Below are 27557 nucleotides of genomic sequence, written 5' to 3' on the forward strand. Positions count from 1 at the left end.
CAGGAGCTTTGAGATTTTTATTGTTTGTTTGTTTAATGGTTTAGGTGGATATGTGAAAACACCTGCTTTAAAATGTTTAAGATGGAAATTATTATGATTATGATAAAGTAAAACTCTAGAGCCTTAATATCTGTTTGGTAATAGAGGAGCCCAAAATTGCTCCATCCCTATGCTACCTCAGGAAGCAGGTGGACTGGCCTTGCATGCAGACCTTATGAAGCCCTCCAGCTGTCAGTTAAGAGAGTGTCTTCTTCCTCTCCCCCCAAAACTTGGCTGATTGCCCAAACATTTAGTTTTGAATTTTACCATCATCATTGGATCGCCCTATTCCAAAGATACATCAGGAATATTATCTCAAACTTAACGGAAGGTCAGTAATTGTCAAGGACTTAGTTGTGAGAAGTAGTGCTTTCAGGAGGATGACCTGAAGGAAATGCACTCCTCACACTGGAAAATTTATCCTTGGGTTAACAGACCCTCAGGAAACAGCTGACCTGGACCACTGGGTTGTGGCTTCCCACCTAGTTAGTTTTACTGGGCCCCCATTTGCATCCTCTAAGGAGTGGCATAAGAAGCAGTACCAAGAAATGTGATACTGCACTTATTCAAGTGGTTTTAGAGAAACTGTTCAAGGTTGTTTGAGGATTCCTCCTGCATTAACTAGAATTCCAGGATGCACGTTTATTTGCAGCCCCCCCCCACCCCAGTCCACCAGTCCCTGAGGCCCCAAGTCCCAGGCCTTGCAGGGAGGTGTGGGAGGTTTTGGCCCACCCCTCACACTTTGACCTTCCCCAGGGTGATGCGCCAGTTGGAGAAGTGTGGGGGAGTTTCTTCAGGTTACTTGGGCTGTGCTGATGGTGGTTCTTTTGCACTGGAAGGGGACCCCACCACTTCTTAATTTAGGCAGTCAACAACCATGACTCTGCAAGTTTACTGCAGGGGTTTTATTAGCACCATGGGACTGTTTTACTGCGACTTCAGAGCTTTAACTGACCCCTAACACTTTAGGGACAGATGCTGCACCCTGGGGTTATGGTGATAGGGTCACTTTCACAGAATTTGACTGTGCTCTCTAATGGCCAATTCAAAGATCCCTCTTCAGCTCTTAAGCTGCTGCTAGGAATTCAGCTGCTGTTTAACACAGGCAATTATTGCATCATTTCACACACTGAAACCCAACACCCAGCCCTAGTGGTTATTGCATCAGCTCAGAACAACCTGCTCTTCCAATCAATTAAACTCATTGCGCTTGAACATGAGTTGCCTGCCAGTCACACTTTAAATCACCACCTCAGCACCCATTTCACAATGAACTGCCAAAATGAAATGACCTCCCAGAACTTAATCAGTCCCCTCCCTGGGGAAAACTGGCCTTGAAAGGGATTTTCCAGGGTCCTGTGGGAACAAACCTATTGCATGCCCCCCACCCCACGCCCACCCCTTCCCGGCAGGGAAAAAACCTTCTCAGGTCTCTGTTCCAGGAATAGTAGTGCTGCTCCCTAGCTGAAGTTTGTTTTTGTCCTAGGACACTATGGATGATGAAACTAGTTGTGTTTACTGTTTTCTCCCCTTTATTTATTTTTGTTATACCAGTAATGCATGCTCATTCTAGGAAAAATCAGAATATATAGCTATGCAAAGTGAAGAATAAATAAATTGTCACCACGCCACCACTATCATAGCCAAAATGTCAGTTACCCTTCCAGGCTTTCATGCATTCTTTTTGAATTGGCTGTTAGAGCCAGATACAAATCCCAGTAGAAGTGAGGATTTAATATAGAACTATGGAGAAAAGATGTAAGAAAAAATAGATGGTACTGGCTCTCAATTTGGAAAAAAAAATAAAAACCGACTCCTACCTGATACTACATGGAAAAATCCACTTCAAATAGATCAAATATTTAAATGTAAAAAATATAACAATGAAGGGATTGTTTAAAAATCTGGTAGGCTACGTGAACATTCTGAGGGTGGGAGAGACTGTTTTAAATTAAGACCAGAAGCTGTGAAAGACAGCATCATTATATTTAATTTTTAAAATTATAAAGTCAATACATAAATAAGAAAATTACATCTGTAATGTAACAGGTTTATATTTCTAATATAAACTCTTAAATTTGAGAAAAAAATGAGTTGGTGAAAGATACTCAAGATACAAATGAACAGCTCACTGAAGAGTAAATTCAAATGGCCAACACACCAATAAACATATGAGAGGATGCTTAGATTCACTAGTTGTCAGAGAGAGGCAAGTTAAAATTAATGATAAAACACCATTTTATACTTAGATTGGCAGAAAGAGCCATAATACTGTATGCTGATGGGGGGAGAGGGTGAGGGGATGTACTCTGATACTTTGCTGGTGAAATGTGATGTGCTAAAATCTTCTGGGAAAGAAATTTGACAACATCTATTAAAATAAAAAGTACATGTAGCCTTGACCCAGCAGTTCAATACTTAACTGTAGCCCATAGAAATAAAAGCAGTTTTAAGGATCTATGTCTAAGGAGGTTTACTCCAGCATTGTGTAAAACAGGAAAAAGGGGGCATGCCCATCAACAGAGTAGTAGCTTAATAATTTATGATACATCTCACACAAAGGAATATGTTTGCAATCAATAAAAAAATGAATTAAAACTGAACCAGACCATGTGGAGGAAATTCTCATAAGAGACTATTAAGAAAAGTACATAAAATGATTCTATTTTTGAGGGAAAAGAATTGACAGAAGTGTGTATATATATCTGAATGAGATGATAGCATTACAGGGAACACTAAGAAAGGATACATATTAGGTTGTAAAAATTGGTTACCTTGGTAAGGGGAAGAAGATGGCATGATGAAGATGAATGAAAGTAGAAAAGGGAGAAGGGAAGTACAGAGCCAAATTTAGGGGAAAAAAGTAAAACACTTCATTAAAAATGAAACTCTGTGCATATGATCATATTTATGCCTTTATATAAAGTTCTATGTATGTGATTTAAGGATTGAATTGTTCCAATCCCCAGCACCTCAATGTGACTTTATTTGGAAATAGTCTTTACAGAGGTACTCAAATCCATATGAGGTCGTTAGGGTGGGTCTTCATTCGATATGACTGGTGTCCTTGTAAAAAGGAGAAATTTTGACACAAAGTCAGACACGCATACAGGGAAGATGATATGAAGACACATAGAATGCCATGTGAAGGGGGAGGATTGGAGTGATTGATCGGCAAGCCGAGGGATGCCAAAGATTGCTGACTAACCACGAGGAGAGGCAAGCAAGGAGTCCCCTACATGTTTCAGAAGGAGCAGGACCCTAAAAACACCTTGATTTCACACTACTAGCCTCCAGAAATGTGAGTTGACAGAATTTTGTTTTAAGCCACCCAGTTTGTCGTACTTGATTATGGCAGATCTAGGAGATGAATACAATATGTGTCTGTAAAAAAAAAAGAAAAATCAAATAGCAGATTTTAAAAATCCTTCTGTAAGGCAGTAAAGAAATCCTGTAAGTTCAGAGCCATGTTTATACCTCAGTCCCTTGAGTAGCCTTATCATACTTATTTTAGTCCTATTCTACTCTTCATTTATACAAACATCTTGATGTCCTTCTGAAATTACTTTTGGAACATGGAGCTGTAGACTTAGGTAGGTCCTATAGCCTTGAGGCTGATGGCCTAGTTGAGCCATACACACTAAAGGAAACGGACCAAGGTGAGAGGAGATAAAGATGTGGGATGAGGTGACCACATAGCCCTTGATCATCAGAAAGAGATGAAAGATTGTCAAACCACTCAGAAACACCCCAATCTCATGGCCCACTTCCATGTTCTCGTTCACTTTAGGCCTGTCATATTAGTTTCTGTGAGAAGTAGTCTTGAGAACCACCCCTGACCTTTTTACTTAAGCTAATTTGAGTGGATGTCTGGTTATTAGAACCAAACTTAAGAACCACAGGAAGTTCATGGTGGCTAAAGGACAAATGGCTGCATGTTGAATTCTGAATTCAAGTGTTATTTGTGTGGTCCAAGGATGGAGTCCCTCTTACCCTCATTTAATCAGTGTATACTACCACTGACAGTTGCATAATGGGTCCAAAATCTGTAACTGCAATTTTTATCTATCTTTTGATGTAAAGACAATTAAAAGACAGCAAAGTAGTATGTAAAAACTTAAAATTACTCTCAGAGACTGAAATTAGGAAGAACCAACACATAAGAGATGAAATCAGGGACCAGTAGTACTCCCCCAACCCCCGCCAAAGAAATTGTTTAATGAAAAGATGTAGGAATTCAGGTAGCTGAGGCCAAATTGCATGAGCAAGAATATCTCAGTAAAAGGCTGGTGTCCCATGGAATTTGAGCAAGTGGATCAGAAGATAGAATGTGTCAGTGTACCTTTAATACTGAGTGGGGGGAGGAGCCCCAACTCTCCAGGCCACTCACATGGTTTTGGATTGTGCCCATAGTGGAAAGGTAGGCAGCATTCTGACTGCTAATACTTGAGGGCACCTGTCATTAATATGATCAAGAAAAACCCTCTTGCTTAGACTTGATGCTTATCCAACAACCTTCTGATTGTAAATCTTCTCTGCAAATAGATTTCCCTGGGGAGGATATTTTGAGTTTTGACAAGCTCTTCACGGAAGTATTACCCACTGGGAAATTGTGTTTTCTCTGAAAAGGAATAAATGATGGGCGACTTTATATCAGCCTCTGTTGAACCAGTCCCCTGAGTCCACTTGTGTAGGCAAATTGACAACACAGTTTCTGGCGAGCACTCTAGATAACAGCTCCAGGGCATTCTTGTTTTATTAACTGTATCATCTAGCAGATGAGTGATTGAGATTGTAAGTACCCAAAGGAAGACTTGGTTAACTCTGTAGGGTTATCTTGATGCAAAGTCCAGGCGGTAGTGGTTTGTTATGTGTGTGTGTTTATGGTCATATGCTCTGATGTTGGGTTGACTAACTAGGAACCATATAGGCGGAAGGAGACAAAATTCTGTGTAAGTTCTGGCATCAATCTCAGTACTGTTTTTACACAAACCTAGTAAATGACATATGTCACCAAACAAAATTCTGCCATTAATTGTTGCCTTTGGCTAAAATGGGATGGGTCAGGAAGGCCAACAAGATAAAATATATTTTTTCCCCCAGACCAACACCATCCCTACTGGCTAAGAATCAGGTTATTCATTGGTTTATAAGAAGTTCTCCTAAAAAGATAAACCCCAGACCTTCTGAACCATAACTACTGCTACAAAATCAAAAGCCTGGATTATAGTTTAATTAGCTAATTAAGCTTAATTGGTTTATTTATGTGCCAAAAGCAGTGATCACTTACTACAGGGTGGGTGTCATGCTTGGCACAGACACCCAACTGTTCTCAGCCCCACAACTCCTGATCCCATTCAACACCCAAATTCAAACTGTTCTTGGACATTCCCAGCTCTGGATATCTGTTCCTGGGCCTCCCCAGGCCACTCCGGTTATGGTTATGCCAGCCCAGATGAGGTCGAGCTTTTCCTTTTTTATACCAGATTGTTGCTTTTGAGAACTGACTGGGGTGTCACTGAGCTGGACTCTCCTCTTTTTAGAAATTTCTCTGAGCCTAAAGTTAAGCCATGTATTTTCTAACTTCTGGCTCTCTGCTCACTTAGGTGGATTTCCTGCTTCTCTTGAGAGAGCACAGGGCAGCAACTGCCTTCCTTTTGGTCCAAATGTGGTGGATCACAAAGTCTTCCTCAAAGGACCCAGAGGAAGGTGGGTCTTAAGAGCTCTGGTGGAAATGGTCTGGCAAGTGTTCATGTTAGATCCAAACTGTAATCTTAATTAAATGGTAAAAAGAGGGGACTTGTCTGGAAAGGTTTCATCTTGGTATTAAGTCTCTGCCGGCTGTTTATGGTTCTCGGGAGATGCTGTACTCACTGTTTTGACATTTAAGGAAGAGTAATGTGACTGACTTGCAATAGGTTCCAAGCTCACTAGCGTGCAAGCATTCTGCAATTCTGATCTGAAGCCAGGGTTTTGATGTAATCTGAAAAAATTAAAGAGAGGGTGTCTTAGTGTTCCCTGGATAACTGATTGGCAGGTTAAACTGTTTATTTTCAACTTTCTGAGATTTGTTTAGAGAGGTTGTGTGACTGCGGATTTCACTTAACATGTTCTTTTTTAATTTGATTAATGTATGGTTAACCCTTTGAAAGGCAATGTTAAAAACAGACACAGTAAGTATAACCATAGAGAATAATGCTGGCATACACATTATTACAGGAAGAAGAAATGGTAGCTCTCTAAAAATGAAGCAGAACCAACACAAGATACATGTTTTCCTTTTTCCCAAGTGCTGGTGTCATTCTGCAGAGAAAACAATGGAGCGGTCATCCTGATGGGAAACACTGGGTTCCCTGCACTGACTCAGACCAGGTTTAACCAAGGCATCAAGAAGCCGCACCTGGGGGGAGAAATGTCTCAGGACATTGGCTAAATAGGGTAGAGCTGAAAGGAACTAGTTAGGGCCTCCCCTGCCTGCACACAACTTGCTCTTGGTAAAACTGCTGCCTTGTGGAGGGGGATGGGTGCATCCCTTTTCTACAGACTCCCTCACAATTCAGTTGGAATGATCCAAGGTAGGCTGGCCACTGGGTATGTGCTATGATTGAGGTATGAAGCCCCAAGTTCCTTACCTTCTCCTAGCTCATCTTGTCTTCAATCTCCCACCTCCTCCTCCCCCCCAATTCTTCTTATCACCACATACAGAAACATTGGCACATTATTTCTGATTTCCAGTATTCTAACCAGTCATTAAGTTTTTGTTTGCTGCTGTCTCAATATGTTGACTTAGATAATCTGTTGCCCCATCTTCCCTAAATACATGTCTTTCTCCAAAGGGGAAGGAACCTGTGGGTGACAGAAGAAAGGAAGAGGGAAGGAAGGAAGGAAAGGAGGAAAAGAAATATGGTTACCATGTGGCTCTCCAGAGACTTGGTTCATTAATAACTTACTTTAACAATTACTTCTTTTTTTTTTTAAGATATAATTTATTTATTTGTCAGAGAGAGAGAGAGAGAGAGAGAAAGCACAAGCAGGGGGAGCAGCAGAGGGAGAGGGAGAAGCAGACTCCCCGCTGAGCAGGGAGCCCGATGTGGGGCTCGATCCCAGGACCCTGGGATCATGACCTGAGCCAAAGGCAGATGCTTAACCAGCTGAGCCACCCAGGCGTCCTTTAAGAAACACTTCTATAGCCTTTATTATGTGCTAGATGCTATTTTAAGTGCTGTGAGTATTAACTTTTTAAAATAAAGTAAAAACAACTATGATGATATATTTGTGAGGTAGGTTCTATTATTTTCCTTATTTTACAGAAAAGGAAGGAGAGTTGAGCTAAATGCTCAAGGTCATAGCTAGGAAGAGCCAGCTTCCAACCCAGACAGTTTGTTCTGGCTCCTTCTCTTACCCACTTTATTTTGCTGCCTCTTCTCTCTGGTATTTTAAAGAATTTAACCTAAACATTTTATGACTATGTGAATAATGCATTCTTACTGTCAGAAATTTGGAAAGGAGATAAAGGTTAAAGAAGGAAAGATAACAAATAATTCCAACCTCCAAAAACTGTGGTTAACATTCTCATATTTTTAGTCTTTTCTCTCTAAGGTATTTGCTCACATATGGAGATCATATTACATGTGTAATTACATTTCCTAATTTTTCCTTAATGTTCTATAATAAGCATTTTCTGTTGGTCACCAAACACTTAAAAAGCAAAATTTTAAAATAACTACTGGACATTTGAATTGTGCTAAATTTTTACTCATAAACCGTGTTTTGTCTTGCTGTTTTTTTCTTTAAAAAAAAAGATGCTTGTGTTAAGACTATTTTGGTTACAAAAATTCTGATGACAGAAAATTTGGAAATAAAGAGAAAACTATTCAATTTATAAGTCCATCAAGGTTTGTTGGGCATCCTTCCTGTGCTGGACACTGTAAGAAGCTGAAGGTATGATGGTGAACAAGAGCTGTTTCTTACCCACAAGGAGCTTACATTCTGGTGTAGTAGATGAATATCGCATAAAGTGTTAAAGAAAAAGGACCCTTTAGCTCCACCACTTAGAAGAGATAACCACCACTTACAACCAGGTGTATAACTTTTCTAATATTATGTTTACATATAATTTTAAGCAAAAATGGGATTACATTGTTGATGGTTTTATATCTTGCTTTCCCCCCAGCATACGACTTGCTATTATTCAATGTTTGTCAAAAATTATACTCTTAATGGTGGCATAGTTTTCTGTTTTATGTGTGAAACGTAATTCAATCATCCTGTTGTGAAATGTTCAGATTGTTTTCAGTGTTTTGAATTACAAACATTGCTTCAATGAATATACTTAAAACCTTTTTTTCACATCTCCCTGTGAAATTTCTGAAGATGAAATTTTCAGCATATAGATAATGAACATGTTTAAGACCCTTAATATAAAAAAATTACACTTCAGAAAGCCTGAGTATTTTTCAGTCTCACCAGGACCATATGAGGCACCCCTTCCCTGTGTCTTCACCCACACTGTCTAGTATAATAAAAAAAAAAAATGGATCTTTTCCAAGACCTTATTTAATTCCCATTTCAGTTTGCATACATTTGAGTACTGATAAAGGGCAAGTATTTTTTTCACAAGATTATTGACTATATCTTTTTTGGTGATTTTTGCTTGTTTTCCCCATTGCTTTTTCTATTAGGGTTTTTTTCTTTTTTTCCAAACTGATTTGAAAACTTTCTTGTCACTTTCCCTTGAATTGATAATCATACATTTTATACAGGGACGGTTGTGTAAGTTAAAGACTGCTTTGTTCCTTGGCTCGTGCCTTCCTTCCTCCAGTTTCAAAGCCAGCCGCTGGCATCTCTTTGAACTTCTGCCACAGTTACACCTCTCTGATTCTCCTCTCCTGCCACCTCTTCCAATGCTACTGACTCTTGTGATTGCATTGAGTCCCCCTGGATAATACAGGATACCCTCCCTATCTCAGGATCAACTGATGAGCTGACTTAATTCCATCTGCAACCTTAATATTCACCTGGGAATTAAGATGTGGATATCTTTGGGAGGACATTATTCTGCCCACCATGATACTTTATTATACTTTCTTTACCAAATAGCTACCTCTTTATACATCTTTATCAATTTACCTTTTTTTTGGATGTATTTCAAAGTAAATTGCAGATGTCAGTATACTTCACCCTAAATTAGCATGTCATAAAGTAGACGTCTATTATTTGTTTACAGCTTAGAAAACATTATTTTTTTAACCACAAAACTGGGTTTTCCAGGAATAGCAGAGAATTGGAATCTGGGATGAGCAAGCTGTAGTTAAACCATAGGCAAGTCCTCAGTTTTTTAAAATTTTGTGGTAAATTTTACTTACAAGAAAATGTGCAAATTTAAAATATGCACCTTGCTGAATTTAGCAAATGCATGCACTTGTGTAACCTAAAATCCTATAAAGAAATAGAATGTTAACATTGTGTATCATGCCCCTTCCTAGCCACTGTTCTGAGGTTGCTGGTTTTGTTTTTGTTTTTTGTTTTTCATTTTAGATTAGTTTTACATATTGTAAATCTTGATATAAATGGAGTTATTCAGTGTGCACTTTCATGTAAGACCTCTTGCATTCAGCTTTTATTATAATGATTATTATTATTTTTAGCATCAGTAGTTCATTCCTTTTTGTTATTGATATTCCATTGTGTTGAATATTACTATTGCCCAACTGATGCATACCAGATTTCAGTTCTTGGCTCTTATAAATGAATTCTTGCACAAGTCTTCTTGTGGACACATGTTTTTATTCCTCTTGAGCAAATATCCAGAAGTAGAGTTAATGAACCATTGGGAAAGTGTATACTTAGTTTTATAAGAAACTGCTAGAACTTAAAAAAAATTTATATTATTTTACACTCTCACCAACAATGCATAAGAGTTCCAGTTGCTCTAAATCCCTGCCAACATTTGGTGGTGTCAGTGTTTTTAATTTCAACCATTTTGACAGGTGGTGTTTTTTGTGATTTTAGTTTGCATTTTGCTGATGACTAACGTTGGACCCTTTTTCATGTACATATTAGTCATTCATATCTTTTGCTCATTTTTACTGTTTTTTGTACTTTTAAGTATTAACTTGATTTGTATCTCATTGGTTTTTATTTTAGTAGATAGTTTGAGATAGAAATTAAAAATTGTTTCCAAATACTGAACTAATTGTCTCAATATATTTAAAAAATTATACTTTCACTGATGTGAAATGCTGTTTTTATTACACTATCAGATATACTAGGCTTTGTTCGCAATTATTCTTACCATTATAACGCCCATTCTTTCACTGTTACAACATAATTTTAATTGTTGTGGACTTAGAATACACATTAAAAGTTGGCACCACAAATTCGCTCTCCTTGTTCTCTCTTTTTCAGTGTTTTCTTACACATTCTTTTCCATTCCTTTTTCCAAATGAACTTTACAATCACTTAGTAAAGCTACATACTTTTATATTTCATTATGATTTTGACTGGAAATTTTTCAAACTTACCAAATAATTTTAAGGAAACTGCCCTTCTTACCTATTTTGTCTTACCATCTAGGAACATAATAACTTTCTCCATTTATTCCAGTTTTCTTTCATTTTATTGAGTAAATTGTGTAAAATTAACTTGTTCTTTGATACTTTGTATTTGTTTTGATATTGTGAGAGTCTGATATTTTGAATCTCTAATTTCCTTCTTTTTGTAAATATTTTTTGGTATTTCTATCCTTAAAAGAAACAACCAGCCAGGGCGCCTGGCTGGCCCAGTCAGTTAAGCATCTGCCTTCAGCTCAGGTCATTATCCCAGGGTCCTGGGATTGAGTTCCACATCGGGCTCCCTGCTCAGCGGGGAGTTTGCTTCTCCCTCTCCCTCTGCCCCTCCTCCCTGCTCATGCTCTCTCTCTCTCTCTCTCAAATAAATAAACAAAATCTTAAAGAAAGAAAGAAACAACCAGCCACAAACAAACTAATTAAAATTTTTAATGACACATCTTAGAACTTGGCTCATCATGGCCTGGTTGATTAACCAGAGTGTCACGGGAGAAAACTTTCTAGATAAATAGGGCCATAGATGCCAGACAGAGTCTAGCCATAGTATACTATCTGCAGGGATGCCCTGTCCCTTAAAAGCTACTGACACTCCAGAAACTAAGCAGATCACTACTCCGGCCTTATGTTACGGTCTAAGTCTTTGTAGACTCGTGGTCTTTACGGTTCCTTCTACCTCTAAAGGACAGTGGTCCTTTATCAGTGGTTCTCAGCCCTGGCTATACCAAAGAATCTCTGATTTCAGATATTCTGTTTTAATTGGTTTGGCAACCGGAACATCTGTATTTTTTCCAAGTTTTATTGAGATATAGTTGACATAAAACTGTGTATTAGTCCATGGTGTACAATATAATGATTTGATCACGTATATATTGTGAAATGATCATCACAATAAATTTAATTAATATCAGTCGTATAGATTCAAATTGTTTTTTATAATGAGAACTATTAAGATTTATTTTCTTAGCAACTTTCAAATATACAGTGTATTTTTATTAATTATAGGCACCATGCTCTACATTATATCCCCAGGATTTACTTATTTTACAACTGAAAGTTTATACCTTCTAACCATACTTAACCACTTCCCCCCCCATCCCACCCCCCACCTCTGGCAACCACCAATCTGTTCTATGAGTTCAATTTTTTAGATTCCAGTTTTTATAAGTGAGACCATACAGTGTTTGTCTTTCTCTGATTTATTTCACTTAGCATAATGCCCTCAAGGTCCATACATGTTGTTGAAAATGGCCAGATTTCCTTCTTTTTTTATGGCTGAATAATAGTCTTCTGCATGTGTTTGTGTGTGTGTGTGTGTGTGTGTGTGTGTGTGTGTGTGTGTGTATCACATTTTCTTTATCCATTTATTCACTGATAAACACTGAGGATAATTCCATATCTGGGCTATGGTAAATAATGCCTCAATGAACATAGGGATAAGGATATCTTTTTGAGGTAGTTATTTTGTTTCCTTTGAATATATACCCAGAAGTGGAATTGCTGGATCATAAGATACTCTCTTTTTCTTTGAGGAACCTCCATACTCTTCCATAGTGGCTGCATTAGTTTACATTTCCACCACAGTGTACAAGGGTTCCTTTTTCTCCACATTCTCACCAACACTTGTTATCTCTTGTATTTTTGATGATAGACATTCTAACAGATGAGAGCTGATATCTTATTGTAGTTTTTATTTGAATTTCCCTGATGATTAGTGATGTTGAGCACCTTTCCAAGTACTGTTGGCCATTTGTATGTCTTTGGAAAAATGCCTACTCAATTTCTCTGCCTATTTTTAATAATATTATTATTACTGCTACCAAGTTTTTGCTATGAGTTCTTTATATAGTTTAGATACTAACCCCTTATCAGATATAGGGTTTGCAAACATTTTCTCCCATTCAGTAGATTGCTTTTTCACTTTGTTGATGGTTTCCTTTGCTGTGCAGAGCTTTTTAGTTTGATATAGTCCCACTTGTTTAGTTTTGCTTTTTTTGTCTTTGCTTTTGATATCAGTTCTAAAAAACTAATTGGCAAGACCATTGTCAAATAGCTTAACCCCAGTGTTTTTTCCTAGGAGTTTTATGGCTTCAAGTCTTGTATTCAAGTCTTTAATCCATTTTGAGTTGATTTTTGTGTATGGTATAAGACAGGGGTCCGATTTCATTCTTTTACATGTTGCTGTCCAGGTTCCCAACACCCATTTACTGAAAATCCTTTCCCCATTGTATATTCTTGGCCCCTCTGTCATAAATTAATTGACATAAAAGCATGGATTTATTTCTGGGCTCTGTATTCCATTGATTTATGTCTGTTTTTATGCCAATACCATATTGTTTTGATTATTATAGCTTTGTAATATAGTTCAAAATCAGGGAATGTGATATATTAGCTTTGTTCTTCCTTCTTATGATTGCTTTGGCTATTTGGGGTCTTTTATGGTTCCATAAAATTTTAAGATTTTTTTCTATTATTTGAAAGATGGCATTGGAATTTTCACTAGGGATTGCACTGAATCTATAGATTGCTTTGGGTAGTATGTACATTTTAACAGTGTTCTTTCAATCCATGAGCATGGAATCTTTCTATTTATTTGTGTTGTTTCAGTTTCTTTCATCAGTGTCTTGTAGTTTTCAGTGTATAGATCTGTCACCTTCTTGGTTAAATTTACTCATAGGTACTTTATTATTTTTGATGCAGTTGACAATAGGATCATGTTCTTAATTTCTCTTTCCAGTTGTTTGTTATTAGTGTATAGGAATGCAACAGATTTTCATATGCTTATTTTTGTATCTGCAACTTTACTGAATTCATTTATTCTAACAGTTTTTTTTTTGGTAAAGTCTTTAAAGTTTTCTCTGTATAATATGTCATCTGTAAATAGTGACATTTTACTTCCTCCTTTCCACGTGGATGCCTTTTATTTTATTCATTCATTTACTTATTTATTTACTTATTTACTTATTTTTGCCTAATTTTTCTGGCTAGAACTTCCCTACTATTTTGAAAAAAAGTGAAGGAGAGTAGGCATCCTTTTCTTGTTCCTGATCATAGAGGAAAAGCTTTTAGCTTTTCAGTGTTGAGAATGATGTTAGCTGTAGAATTGTCATATATGTCCTTTATTACGTTCCTCTATAACTGTTTGTTGAGAGTTTTTATCATGAATAGATGTTGATTTTGTCAAATGCTTTTTCTGCATCTGTTGAGAGGATTCTATAGTTTTTATCCTTCATTTTGTTATGTGGTGTATTATATTGATTGATTTGCATATGCTGAACCACCTTTGTATCCCTGGAATAAATCTCACCTGATAATGGTATATGATCCTTTCAATGTATTGTACAATTCAATTTGGCAAAATTTTGTTGAAGATTTTTCCATCTGTGTTCATCAGGGATATTGGCCTGTAATTCTCTTTATTTTTTTAAGGGTGCCCTTGTCTGGTTTGATGCCTTGTAAAATGAATTTGGAAGTGTTCCCTCCTATTCTGTTTTTGGAAGAGTTTGAGAAGGATTGTTATTAATTCTTTAAGTGGTTGTTAGAAGTCACCAGTGAAGCCATCTGGTTCTGGACTTTTGTTTGTTGGAAGGTTTTTGATTACTAATTCAGTCTCCTTACTAGGCATTGATCTATTCAGATTTTCTATTTCTTCCAGGTTATGTTTTCCTAGGAATTTACCCATTTCTTCCAAGTTATCTAACGTGTGTCATATAATTGTTGTAGTAATCTCCTAAGATCCTTGGTATTTCTGTGGTATTATTTGTAACTACTCTTTCATTTCTGATTTTGAGTCCTCTTGGTTTTTTTGTTTTTGTGTTTGTTTGTTTTTGTTAGTCTAGCTGAAGTTTTGTCAGTTTTGTTTCTTTTCAAAGAATTAGCTCTTAGTTTCATTGATCTTTTCTGTTGTCTTTTTGGCTTTTATTTATTGCCACTCTGATCTTTATTGTTCCCTTCCTTTCACTAACTTTGGACTTTGTTTTCTTTTTCTTATTTCTTTAGGTGTAAAGTTAGATGTTTTAAGATTTTTCTTGTTTCTTGGGGTAAGTCTGTATTGCTACAAACTTCCCTTTTAGAACTGCTTTAGCTGCATTCATAGATTTTAGTGTGTCTTTTTTTTTTGTTTTCATTTGTAAATAGTTTTTACTTCTCCTTTGATTTCTTTGACCTATTGGTTGTTTAGTAACAGTTTTTTTTTAGTCTCCACATTTTTGCTTTTCTAGTTTTCTTCTTGTAATTGACTCTAGTTTCATACCATTGTGATAAGAAAAGGTGTTTGATATGATTTCAGTTTTCTTGAATTCATTGAAACTTGTTTTGTGACCATTAGGTTATCCTGGAGAATGTTTCAATGTTCTACTTGGGAAGAACATGTATTCTGATTTTGAATGGAATGTTCTATAAATGTCTGTTACATCCATCTGGTCTAATGTATTAAGTCCAGTGTTTCTTTCTTGATTTTCTTTCTGGATGATCTATCCATTGTTGAAAGGGTTTATTAAAGTCCCCCACTATACTTGTATCAGTGTTCATTTCTCCCTTTAGGTCTGTTAATATTTGCTTTATATATTTTGGTGCTCCCATGTTGGATGCATATATACTTACAGATGTTATGTCCTCTTGTTGAATTGACCCATTTATCATTATATAATTACCTTCTTTGTCTCATTGCAGTCTTTGTATTAAATTCTATTTTGTCCAAGTATAGAGAACCTGGATCTCTTTTGGTTTCCATTTGCATGAATATCTTTTTTCATCCTTCACTTTAAGCCTGTTTATATCTTTAAGGCTCAAGTGAGTCTTTTGTGGGCAGCAGATAGTTGGGTTTTGTTCTTTATCTATTCAGCCATTCAGTACCTTTTAATTGGAGAATTTATTCCACTTAGATTTAAAATAATTATTAATGGGTATGAACTTACTATTGCCATTTTATTAATTGGTTTCTGGCTGTGTTATAATTCCTTTGTTCTTCTCTCACTCTCTTCCTTTGTGATTTGATGACTTCCTATAGTAGTATGCTTCTATTCCTTTCTCTTTCTTTTTTGTGAATTTACTGTAGTTTTCTGCTTTGTGGTTACCATGAGGCTTATATAAAACAATTATAATTGTCTACTTTTAGTAGTAACAATTTTGAACTTATACAGAAACTACATTTTTACTTCATTCCTGACATGTTATCTTTTTTATGTCACAGTTTACACAATTTACATCTTTTAATTGTGTTTCCCTTAGCAAATTACATAGTTATTTTTAACACTTTTGTCTTGTAACTGTCATACCAGCTTTATATGTGATTTAACCATCACCATTACAACATTAGAGTATTCTGAATTTAACTATATATTTACCTTTACTGATGAGACAAACTTTCATGTGTTTTTCTGTTACTACTTATCATCCTTTCATTTGAGCTTGAAGACATTCCTTTAACATTACTTATAAGCCAAGTCTTGTGGTGATGAATTCCTTCAGCTTTTGCCTCCTAGAAAATTCTTTATCTCTTTTTCAATTGTGAAGGACAACTTTGAATATATTATGCTATCTCTTCTGGATTGCAAAGTTTTTGCTGAAAAATCTGCTGATAGTCTTATGGGGGTTTCCTTGTATGTAACAAGGTGTTTTTTTTTTTCTTGCTATTTTTAAGATTCTTTCCTTATCTTAACTTTTGACTTTTTAATTATAATGTGTTTTCACATGTGTCTCTTTAGATTCATCTTATTTAAAACTCTCTGGGCTTCCTGGATCTGGATGTCTGTTTCTTTTTTCAGGTTAGGAAAGTTTTCAGCCTTCCTTCCTTCCTTCCTTCCTTCCTTCCTTCCTCCCTCCCTCCCTCCCTTCCCTTCCCTTCCCTTCTTTTCTTTTCTTCCTTCCTTCCTTCCTTCTTTCTAGATTTTATTTATTTGAGGGAGAGAGCAGCCGATGTAGGGCTTGATCCCAGGACCCTGGGATCATGACCTGAGCTGAAGGCAGACACTTAATCAACTGAGCCACCCAGGTGCCCCTCAGCCATTATTTCTTTGAATAAGCTTTCTGTCCCTTTCTTCCTCTCTTCTCCTTCTCAGACCCTTAAAATGCAAATATTGGTCAACTTGATGGTATATCCCATTGGTCTCTTAAGCCATCTTCATTCCTTTTTTCTTTTTTCTACTTTGCCTGAATGAATTCCATTGCCCTGTCTTTAAGTGATTCTTTCTCTGCTTAAGATCAACTGATTCTTTCTCTGCTTAACTATTATCTATTTTTTAAAAGTTCAATCGAGGGAATCACATCAGAATAGATTTTTAAAAGATTTTTAAAGATTAAAAAAATCTTTAAAAAAGATTTATTCATTTATTTTAGAGAGAGAGCATGAGCAGGGGGAGGAGGGGAAGGAGGAGAGACTCTTGAAGCACACTCCCTGCTGAGCAGGGAACCCAACACAGGGCTTGATTCCATGACCATGAGATCATGACCTGAGCTGAAACTGAGAGTTGGACACTCAACTGACTGAGCCACCCAGGTGCTCATCTGTTGAATTTTTAAATTCAGTTATTCTTCAGCTTTTGTTTGTACTTTCTTTTATTTTTCTGTCTCTTTGTTGAAATTATCACTTTATCCACACACTGTTCCCTTGACCTCAGTGAACATCTTCATGACCATTATTTGAGCTCTTTTATCAGGTAATTCACTTATATTCATCTCCTTAAGGTCTATTTCTGAATTTTTATCTTTTTCTTTTGTTTGGAACATATTTCTCTGATCCTTCATTTTACTTGACTCCCTGTGTTGTTTTCTGTGCATTAGATAAAATAGCCACCTCCCCCAGTCTTGAAGGAAGTGGTCTTCCATAGAAAATGAACCTTACCATTCAGCCTGTCCCTAGTTCTCAGACCTTTGTGACTGTCTCTCAAACCTTTGTGATTTTCTAAGCAACTCTCTTTATTCTTAATGCCTCCCAGGAGTTGATCTATGTCAAGATCTGACAGTGTCCCAAATGGGAGGATCTCAGTCAGCACCTGGATGCAGGCTGTCTGGAAGCCAGGCCCTGAGGCAGCATTTTTTTTAGGATGCAACTAGACCTCTTTGAGGGAAATACTGGGAGATGGGTATTTCTCTGTTCCCTCTGTGCTCAGCCATTGGGGAATAGCCAACAAAGAACTGGTTCCTTGTTATAATCCTATGGTACTGGTGAATGTAAGTTCTCCTGGCTACCAGAGCCAGGAAATCAAGAGGTGTTGTCCGGTGGGTGGCAGCTGTAGAAGCTGGGACATCAGACATGTGTAAAAGCTTCTTTTGGGGAGGTACCAACAATCTGGTACAAGGTAAAGAGAGAGCCCAAAGATGGTACCTGCCAGCAAGTGGCCCCTAGATGTATGTGAAATTTGAACCCTGACCTTCAGGGTGCAGCTTTTAAGATACGCAAATAGGCTTGTTACATGGAAAAACTGGGAATTGGCCATTTGTGACTGCTGCCTCTGTGCTGAGCCTTGAGGGGATAGCCAGTTAAGTACTGTTTGCTACTCTCCTTTGAACCTGTGAACATAAGCCCACTGGCCAACAAAGCCAGGTGATCAAGGGGGTGCATCCCCTGGGCAACAACTGCAAAATCCAGTGCACCAGATGTGTGCAAAAGCTGGGTAGATGGAGAACATAAAGATAGTACCCAACAGTCTTGCTAGGCTCTGGAGGGGATTGTAGTCTGTCTTAGATTTGTGTTAAATTAGGAGCCTGACCCTCAGTCTGTACTTTTAAGATAAACAAAGAGGTTATTTTGTTTTGTGTTTCTGGAAAAGACTGGGAGATGGGCATTTCCATCTGATATCTCTGTGCTGAGCCCTGGGGGGATAACCACTGTGAGTCCTTAGGAGCCCTTTTGTTTCTTATAGGCTTGTGGATCTCAAGGATGGGAACCCCATTGGCTTCAGGGCTGGGTGTTTTGGGACCCATTCCTTGGGTGGAAGTCCTAAAAGTTGGGGTGCTAGATGTTGGGTGGGTCCAAACCCTTCACTTCTCAGGGAGAAGCTGGGAGTTGTGATTTCTTTCCAGAATATATGTCACTTTGCTGGGGGTTGGGTTTATGGCAAGATTGTATCTCCACCTCTCCTACCCATTTTAGTGTGGGGCTTTTTCCTTGTTTACCTGTTGTAGATGAGCTGCTCAGCTAGTTTCTGACTTTCTTTCAAAGGGACTTGTTCCATGTGTGTGTCTATGGGAGGAAGAGCCTGCTATGTTGCCATCTTGAACTGAAACCCTGGAACATGTTTTTAAAAATCTCCCCCAGATAATTCTAACTTACTTCCAGGGTTGAGACTCATTGTTATAAATTCTTATCTAAAGAGCTGGGGTGGAAATTTTCATAGAGTGTCTATAACCTGCCACCTGTTTTCTAGGAGTCTTTTCAGTGGACTGAAGAAAGGAAGCTTCATCCTTCCATTTAGAAGGCCCCATTCCCTTGAGTGAAATATTATATAGGAAGGTGTGCAGATTGGGAAGCAGAATAGATGGGCATGGAGAGGTGGACATGAGACAAATAGCTGAGAGGGTTTTCTAAGTCTAGAGAAGACTAAGGACCAACCCGAGGAGCTAGAAATTTCAGTTGGCACCAATGGAATAACAGAAGTTGGGACTCTTTCTCTTTGGCTAGTGAACATCAAACATTGTTGCTTGAGAGGCATGGTGATTGCAGGACAGGGAGGGTTGTTTATTAGGTCAGCAGATCCATTACAGAGTTGACAAATTTAAGAAATGATTGGACGCTGAGGTTTGGTAGTCATATTCCATATGAATAAAATTGGACAGGCCAGCCTCCCTAAAGCTTGGAGTCTGAAGGCAGATGCATGCTCTGTAGAGAACTTCCCAGTCTGGCATTGGCGATGTTCAGATGGCCTTGACTTCTTGGCCTTAATCAGCAGTGGGACAGAGTGTTACAGCCATGGATTGAATGGGATATTTCACTTAAAAGGCCGTTGAGCACACATGGATTGGTATACCTTGATATTTATTTGTTTATTTATTTTTATTTTATTTTTTTTGGTATACCTTGATTTATCTCACTTGTTCAAATTGCTTTTTACATTGTGCCAGAGGTACACACTGTACTTCCCATGACCATACTTTGGCATTATATAAGTCTCAGCTTAAGTTTCTCTACTAAACATATGACTCCATATTACTCCCAACAAGAAATTTGGGAAGAAAGCCAAAAGTGGATTTGCCTCCCTCCTCCAAGTAGAGCCAGCCATGGTTGCTTAGGATTCCACAGGAAAAAGGTCATGATATCCTGATTTTCAAATGGGGCTTATGAGTCCAAACTTGTGATCTGATAAGCCAGATGGGCTATCTAAAAATTTCAAAACAATAATAACTATCCACACAATCCTTACTATGTGTTAGGCTCTGTTTGAGTGCTTTTTATTTATTGACAATATATTTCTCACACCAACCCTACAAGGATGTATTCATATAACAAAACAGCAATATAACTTAGTTCCATGACCATGGTTCCCAAACTCCCTTACAAAGAAAGGCTCCTTCGCAGAGTAGTAAAGAGATAGACCCTGAAGCCTGGATGCCTGGGTTCAGATCCAGTTTCACCATTCACTATCAGAATGACTGGAGCAGGTTTCTTGACTTCTCTGTGCCTCCTTTATCTTATACATGAGATGGGGGATGATGACTGTACCTACCTCATTGGATCATTAAAGAATTAAATAAATTTATTTATAAAGCACTTAGAACAGAGCCAGCACATAGAAAGCATTATATAAATGTCTGCCATTAATATAATCATTATCTTAGGGAGAATTGGGTAAGGAAAGGTTGATAGTTGAGCATTATCCATAGTTTCTATAAGTAAAACAGAAGACAAGACTATTGATAATAATTTGAATCAACAATATATTGCCATACAATGGTAGTAGTGTTGGCTATTTTAGAAGCCCAGGTGGGAAGACAGATTACCTGAGTTCAAATTCAACTACTGTTTATAAGCTGTGTGACCTTGGGCCAATTACTTTACTTCTTTGTGCTTCAGTTGCCATGTCAGTAATAATGATAATGACAATAATAATAGGTATCACATATGGCTTTTGTGAGACTTAAATGAGATTTATGCTTCAGTTGCCATTTAAAACGCTTAGATTAGGCCTTGGGATAAAGCAAGTGCTACATAGCAGCTATTGTATGAAGAAGGGTATTTTAGACATTAAATTTTTTCCCTTTTACATACTTAGCTTTCTTTTTCTTTTTCTCTATATCAGCTAATCCTCACACAACTCATTAAGCCTTTCCTCAATGAGATTTAAAGAGATCTCTTCAATTCAACATTTGTTAAGCAGCTTTCACCCATAGTGGGTTGTGACCTGCTCTTTGTGGAATAGGATACAAATATGGACTCTGCCCCTAAATAGCTCCCAAGAGCTTAGGAAAGACTGTGATGTAAAGATTCAACAAGAAGTCACACTGTGATAAGCATTTTAAGAGAAATAGTGCCACAGTAAGCCTCCTAGAGGCTGGACAGAAGATTCTGACTGGAAGAGGAGGAAGGCCTTGTAGAGGAAGTGACATGTGGGGTGCACCATGAAGTATGAATCATATTTTGTCAGTTGGAGATGAAAAATTGTTTAAGGCACACATTCTCAACCTTTAGCAGTACCTCAGAACTATCTGGGGGACATGCCAAAACAGGGACTACTGGGCTCTACCCACAGAGATTCTGATTCAGTGTGTCTGGGGTGGGGCTTGAAAATTTGTGTGTCTAACAATTTCCCAAGTGATACTGATGGTGCTGGTCCAAGGAATACAATTTGAGAAACACTAAATTAAGATCAGTAGTTCACCCTGGTTTGACTTCATTTTAGAACCCTCTGGGCAACTTAAAAAAAAAAAAAAAAAGACTCTCAGGAGGACACCAAGATATTGGTATCAAAAGAAAAACAACTCCTTGGGTTATTTTCATAGACAGCCAAGGTTGAGAACCTCTAGGTGTTTAGGTTCAGGTTGCATTTTACAAGGTACTCTTTCAAGCTCCATTGATTTCCCCCGTGTGCTTTAAGGTATTATTATTGCTATCCTACTTTATGGAGGCTTCCATTTTGACATGGAGACACAGAAAGGGAAGGATTTGTTGAAGGTCCCTGAGTCCTTGATAAAGCTAGACTCAAACCCAGGTCATTGGCTGACCACATTGCATATGTTGTACCTTCAGCCCTTTTGGGGGCAAAGAATGCATCTAGGGGGAATGGCATGAGCATATAAAGGAGTGAACACAGGGTATGTGGAGGTATGAGCCGTTGGCTAGGATGGCTGGGCCTTGGGATGGGTGCCTTGGGATGATGCTGCTGAGGCAGTTTGGGACTGCTGTGAAGGGGCTGGAAACATATTTAGAAATAGAAAGTTGATTTGAAAAGCATCATGGAGCCATAAATAAATAAGAGATATTTATTTATTAAGAACTGACAATTTAATGTTTCCTGAGCACCAAAAATTCTGTGCTGGCCACTGTGCTTCATAGTAAATACACACTATCCCTAATTCTCACAGCAGTGCTACAAAATGGAGATTATTTTCACTGTTTGATAGATGAGGGAATGAGGCTCAGAAAGGATAAGTGACTTGCTGGACTCATGGAGCCAGAAAATGGCAGAGTCTGAATTCAAAGCCAGATTTGTCTGGCTTAAAACCCACATGGGGGGTGCATGGGTGGCTCAGTCAGTTAAGCGTCTGCCTTCAGCTCAGGTTGTGATTGCAGGGTCCTGGGATCGAGCCCCACATCAGGCTCCCAGGTCAGCAGGGAGTCTCCTTCTCCCTCTGCCTCTCCCCCCCGCGCTCATGCTCTCCCTTTATCTGTTTGTCTCTCTCTCGCAAATGAATAAATAAAATCTTTTTAAAAAATAAAAAATAAAACCCACATGGTACTCACAATGTGTCACTGCTATGATCTGGAAGTGTTTGAAGAAAAAATGTTTTAACTTGTTATTTTGAAATAATTTTAGACTTTCAGAAACATTATAAAAGAAACTAGAGTTCCTATATACCCTTCACCTAGCTTCCCCTAATATTCATTGTACATAACTATCGTACAAATATAAAAATGAAAAAGTTAACATGGGTATAAGACTCTTAACCAATCCAAGTGCTTTGTTTGAATGTCACCAGTTCTTTCCACTAATGTCCTTTTGATTGTTCCAAGGATCCAACTAGTATCCCAAGAGCATTTAGTTTTCATATCTCCTATATTCCACTTTCATGTCCTCCAACCTGAGAGAATCCCTCAACCTTTCTCTGTGTCTTAGGACCTTGACACTTTCAAAAAGTACTGGCCAGTTATTTTGTAGAATGTCCCTTAATTTGGGTTTGTCATGAGCCTAAGATCTGTTTCTAACAACAGAACACTTCTGACACCAAATATTTATGTTCCCCTCCCCGCAAAATCAACCAATTCTCCAACTCTCTGGACACCAGCTAGACATCCATTGACTCAATTCAGTTTTGATACTAGCTACCTGCCTCTCCATATCAGACACCAGTTGCAAATATTGGGTACCCAGGGTACCCATACTTCTGTTTGATTTGGCTATACATTGGAAGTTCCCATGAACCCCATCTTGGGTTCCATAATTTGCTAAACTGGCTCACAGAACTCACTTTACTTATTATTCCTGGTTTATTATAAAGGATGAAACTTAACTAGAAGAGATGCATAGGGCACAGGGCATCCTTGTCATATCTGGGCATTTCACCCTAGCACTTTGATGTGTTCACCAACCTGGAAGTTCTCTAAATCTTGTTGTTCAGGGTTTAAATAGAATAGAATACACCATTAAACTTAATTTCTCCTTGTTTCTTTATTTTTAAAATGTGGTTACTAAAAAAATTTAAATGTTCATTATGTGGCTTGCATTTTTATTGGCTATTGCTGGTCTTAGAGCATGGTTTCCCTTCTCCCATTCCCACATTTCTTTCTGGTATAACCACTTCTAAGAAGCTTGATACCTATGCCCATCTGAGTTTCTGTGAGGAATGAGCACTGGCCCTAACAGTCATTCTTGCCAGGACTTTTTCTGCTCTAGGTAAAGGGATTTAAGGCCCATCACATATATGAGTTACTTTCATCCATTTCTGAATTTCAAATGTATTGTTGGGAATGTGTATGTGCTGGGGATGCTATTCCTGAAACTTCTTTTCTAATTACTAGAAAGGCTTAATAAAATTATGAACCATCATAAGCTCTTAGGACAAGATGGCAATCATGGACATGGAACTCAATAATTTTTATTTTCTAACTATCTCCAAATTTGGTTTGGCCCTATACCAATTTAAATGACTCAAAGGAAGGGGACAGACAGTGATCTTTGCAGAGGTGGGCTTAAGGGATCTGGTTTGACTGTATTTTTCCAAACTATATACTGAGCAGGACCTCACAGAGGTTCAGAGGTAGGCAAAGTTTATCTTGGTTCTAAGGTTTTCTTGGTTTTGTTTTGTTTTGTTTTGTTTTAATTTTCTCTCTCTGTCTCACTCTCTTTCAGTGTGCCTTCAAGCATCTATTCCTAGCACCCAGCACTCTGGCTACTAAAGACTCATCTCTAAAGTGCCTTACCCCATCCCATCCACTCTGTCATAGTCTGTGTCTCTTATAAAACACTCCACCCTTTGCTTGTTCCTTCAGAGGCCTGCTCTCTGAGAAGCAGATGATTTGGTTATTGTGGTAGTGAATGAGTAGCTAATGTTCTTAGGTAATGTTGTTGAACTTGGAGACCCAGTAAGGTAAGCCAAGTGTTCCTTTCCACTGAAGATATGATTTTGACTGATATTGAGGATGTCAGAATCCTTGTCGGTGGTACCACTGACTAAAAGGTAGATTCCCCCAAAAGCAGCAGATGTAAGAAGTAAGAGTGAGACTGACCTAGAGGTAAGAGGGGAGGAGGTTATATGGAATGACTCGAAGGCACAGAAAATCTCTACTGCTCCCAAAACACTCCCCTATGATATCAAATTATTTTCTCAGAGCAAATTTGGATGGGAGAGGAGGGACGCTGGATGGGAAAGGTTCTAGAGCGGGAAGGGTAAAGAAGAGGAGCTGGGGAACCATCTGCTCAGAAGGGTGAGTCTGTATTCTCCTCCCTCCAGGTGGGAAGGCAGTTGAGTACTAGCGGACAGGCTTCTTGAGGGTAGACACTCCCCCCGTTCTGTGCCTTGCCTCTTGAAAGCAAGGGTACTCAGTACATACTGAATGACAGAATGAATGAAGAAGGGCATGGCTGGCTTTGCAGTCTATCAATAACTGCCCAACATTCAGCCATATCTCAAGACATAGGCCTTCAAAAAAATGTGGCCTTCACTGCAACTCAGGGTGAGGTGTCTGAGTCTGGGGGGCTCATAGTGAAGGGATCAGCCATGAGGGATGGGAAATGTCCTTTATGAAGGGATCAGCCATGAGGGATGGGAAATGTCCTTTATAAGTGGTTCTGTGCCTGGAACACTCTGCTGGGCACCTTGTGAGGCAAGTATTCTTTGGCAATTCCCCACTAAGACCTTATGCAGAGGAAAGATCTTAAGAAAAAATAAATGATACCTTTCTTCAAAATATCTTCTTACCTAATTTTCCTCTTCTACTCTTGCCTTTTCCTCAGTTTTATTGAGATATAATTGATACACGGCACAGTATAAATTTAAGGTGTACAGCATAATGATTTGATGTACATGTATTATGAAATGATAACCACAATAATTTTGGTTAATATCCATTATCTCATATAGATTCAAAAAAATAAAAAGAAAAAATGTTTATTGTGATTTTCTCTTAAGATCTACTCTCTTCACAATTTTCAAATATACCATACAGTGGTGTTAACTGGAGTCATCATGTTGTACATTGCATCCCTAGTACTGATTTGTCTTATAACTGGAAGGCTGTATCTTTTTACCCCCTTCACCCACTTCCCACACCCCCCTGCCTCTGGTAACCACAAGTCCAATCTCTTTTTATATGCATTTGGTGTTTTTTGAGTTTTTGGGTTTCTTTTAGATTTCACCTATAAGTGAAATCATAATAGTGCCTTGCTCTGACTTATTTCACATGGCACGTACTCTTCTCTTTACTCTCTTTTATACTGGTTCTCAATATTCTTTACCTTTTACCTCTCTTTCCTAGCCCATAATGTCCATTCTGGAGATTTTTTCTCATTATTCATGGCAGAAACTGACTGAATTACTTTTTCCCAGTCACCATGACCACATTACTCTATTTTTTTTTTCTTAGGTTTATGTCTTTGTCCACTTAATTCCAGCTATAATGAAAGGATCTAGGCCTTGGACCACTTGACCATTCAGCTTGTGCTTATGGTTCTTTCCTCTCTTTTCTACCAGTTCTCTAGTTTACCACTTCACTCTGGGTAATTGTATTAACTTGTCTTCCTGTATGACTCCTTCTTTAGATTATCTGGCTTTTTCCCAAAGGACTAGAGAGAGTTTATCATTTTATGTTCACAACTCTTAACATTGCTCTCCCCTCCCTAAGCCTGGTGTCAAGGGACAATGGCTCTGCACAAATGGGTAGGGACCAGAGTGGGAGGTGGTCTTACAGTGTCTGTGATTCTTGGTGTCCTGGGTCAGTAGTGCACTAGCCAGGGAGGGACAAACCTTCAACAAACTCTCTTAAGTAGGAAAAAACCCCGCAGTGGCCCTGGTGTATGTCTAAATCAAGGTTTGGAACTGGGTACGCTTTGGTCATGCCTATGCTCTCCCTTCTACAACTAACAGTGTTAAAATACCAGATGACTCTGTTTTAGCAGTCATGGTGTGAAAGGAACTGTTGCTTTCTCCATTTGTTCATTATGATGAGACTTTAGGAAGTTTAGTCAATAATAACAACAGTAATATCAATATGTTCTGCTGTACCATATTGAGTGAACTCCATTATGGTTGATCATCAACAAGAGAATGCCATATTGGACAATCTTATTATAGGTCTTCTAAGACATACATAATAGATCTTCTTGGACATGAAGAGTGGTGGGAACTTTAGATCATACTACCTTGCAAAGACCGATGTTTGTCGTTAAAACAAGAGAATGATGCTCCAATGTAGATAAATCAGCATCTATTCTGGTTTGTTTTATAAGTTGTCTATTAATCTGATGGGGACAGAAAAGGCAAATTCTCAGTGTGTCAACACTTCAGTAATCCAGAAGAATTGACTCTTCCTGAAGCTTGCAGAGTAACTGGCTGAGTGGTAAGAAACCTTCCCAAGTCTTATTTGCCCCAAAAATCTACCTCAGTATGTTTAATCTTTTTTCATTGATCTTTTACCCACAAGTGATGAGAGTCCGCCCTTAGATTCCTTCCTAGCCATAACTGTGTCAAACAGGACTAATGGATATGCAATCCCAGTGTATGAAATGGTAGTGTCTAATAATCCTAAATGGTAAACAATAAATTTCATTTATTTAATAACTATTCTTTGGGTATGCCTGATACTGTGCTAGGTATTAGGGATAAAATGGGGATTGATATAAAGATAGTCCTTGTCCTGATATGTCAAACACAGAAAAGAAAAAGGATACTGCCTTATAAAAATAATAACTCATCATTAGTACTTTTTATTTTTAATTCTGTATTTTAATATTTAAATCCTTGTTCCATATGGAATTTATTTGGTCCAAGAGTGATTCAGAAATCCAGATGTTTTCTCCTAGAACACTAGTCAGTTGTTACAATATCATTTATTAAATGGACCACATTTTCTCAACAGATTTGAAATGCATCTTTGTCATATACTAAATTCTCATATATCCATGGGACTATTTTGGTACTCCATTCTGATCCATTGATCTGTTTCCCTATTGGGCTCAGTTCTGGTTTTTAATTTCTGTAACTTTATAGTGTGTTTTAATAGTTGGCAGGCAAGTCTTTTTTTTTTTTTTTTTTTTTTTTTTTTACTTTTCTTACCTCTCTACCTTTCCAGGTCACTCCTATATA

The 27557-nt window shown here is 38.0% G+C and overlaps 1 long non-coding RNA gene across 3 annotated transcripts in view; it reads left to right on the forward strand.

Moving 5' to 3' along the window:
- The window catches only part of LOC118546359 (uncharacterized), a 566662-nt gene that overhangs the window by 328613 nt on the left and 210492 nt on the right, over positions 1 to 27557 (forward strand). For all 3 annotated transcript variants that reach the window (XR_013443080.1, XR_013443082.1, XR_013443081.1), the window contains one exon: positions 5646 to 5748. This is a non-coding gene — a long non-coding RNA (uncharacterized LOC118546359). The remainder of the gene's footprint in view (positions 1 to 5645; positions 5749 to 27557) is intronic.

Source organism: Halichoerus grypus, chromosome 12 (genome assembly GCF_964656455.1).
Source record: "Halichoerus grypus chromosome 12, mHalGry1.hap1.1, whole genome shotgun sequence".
NCBI classification, from domain to species: Eukaryota; Metazoa; Chordata; class Mammalia; order Carnivora; family Phocidae; genus Halichoerus; species Halichoerus grypus.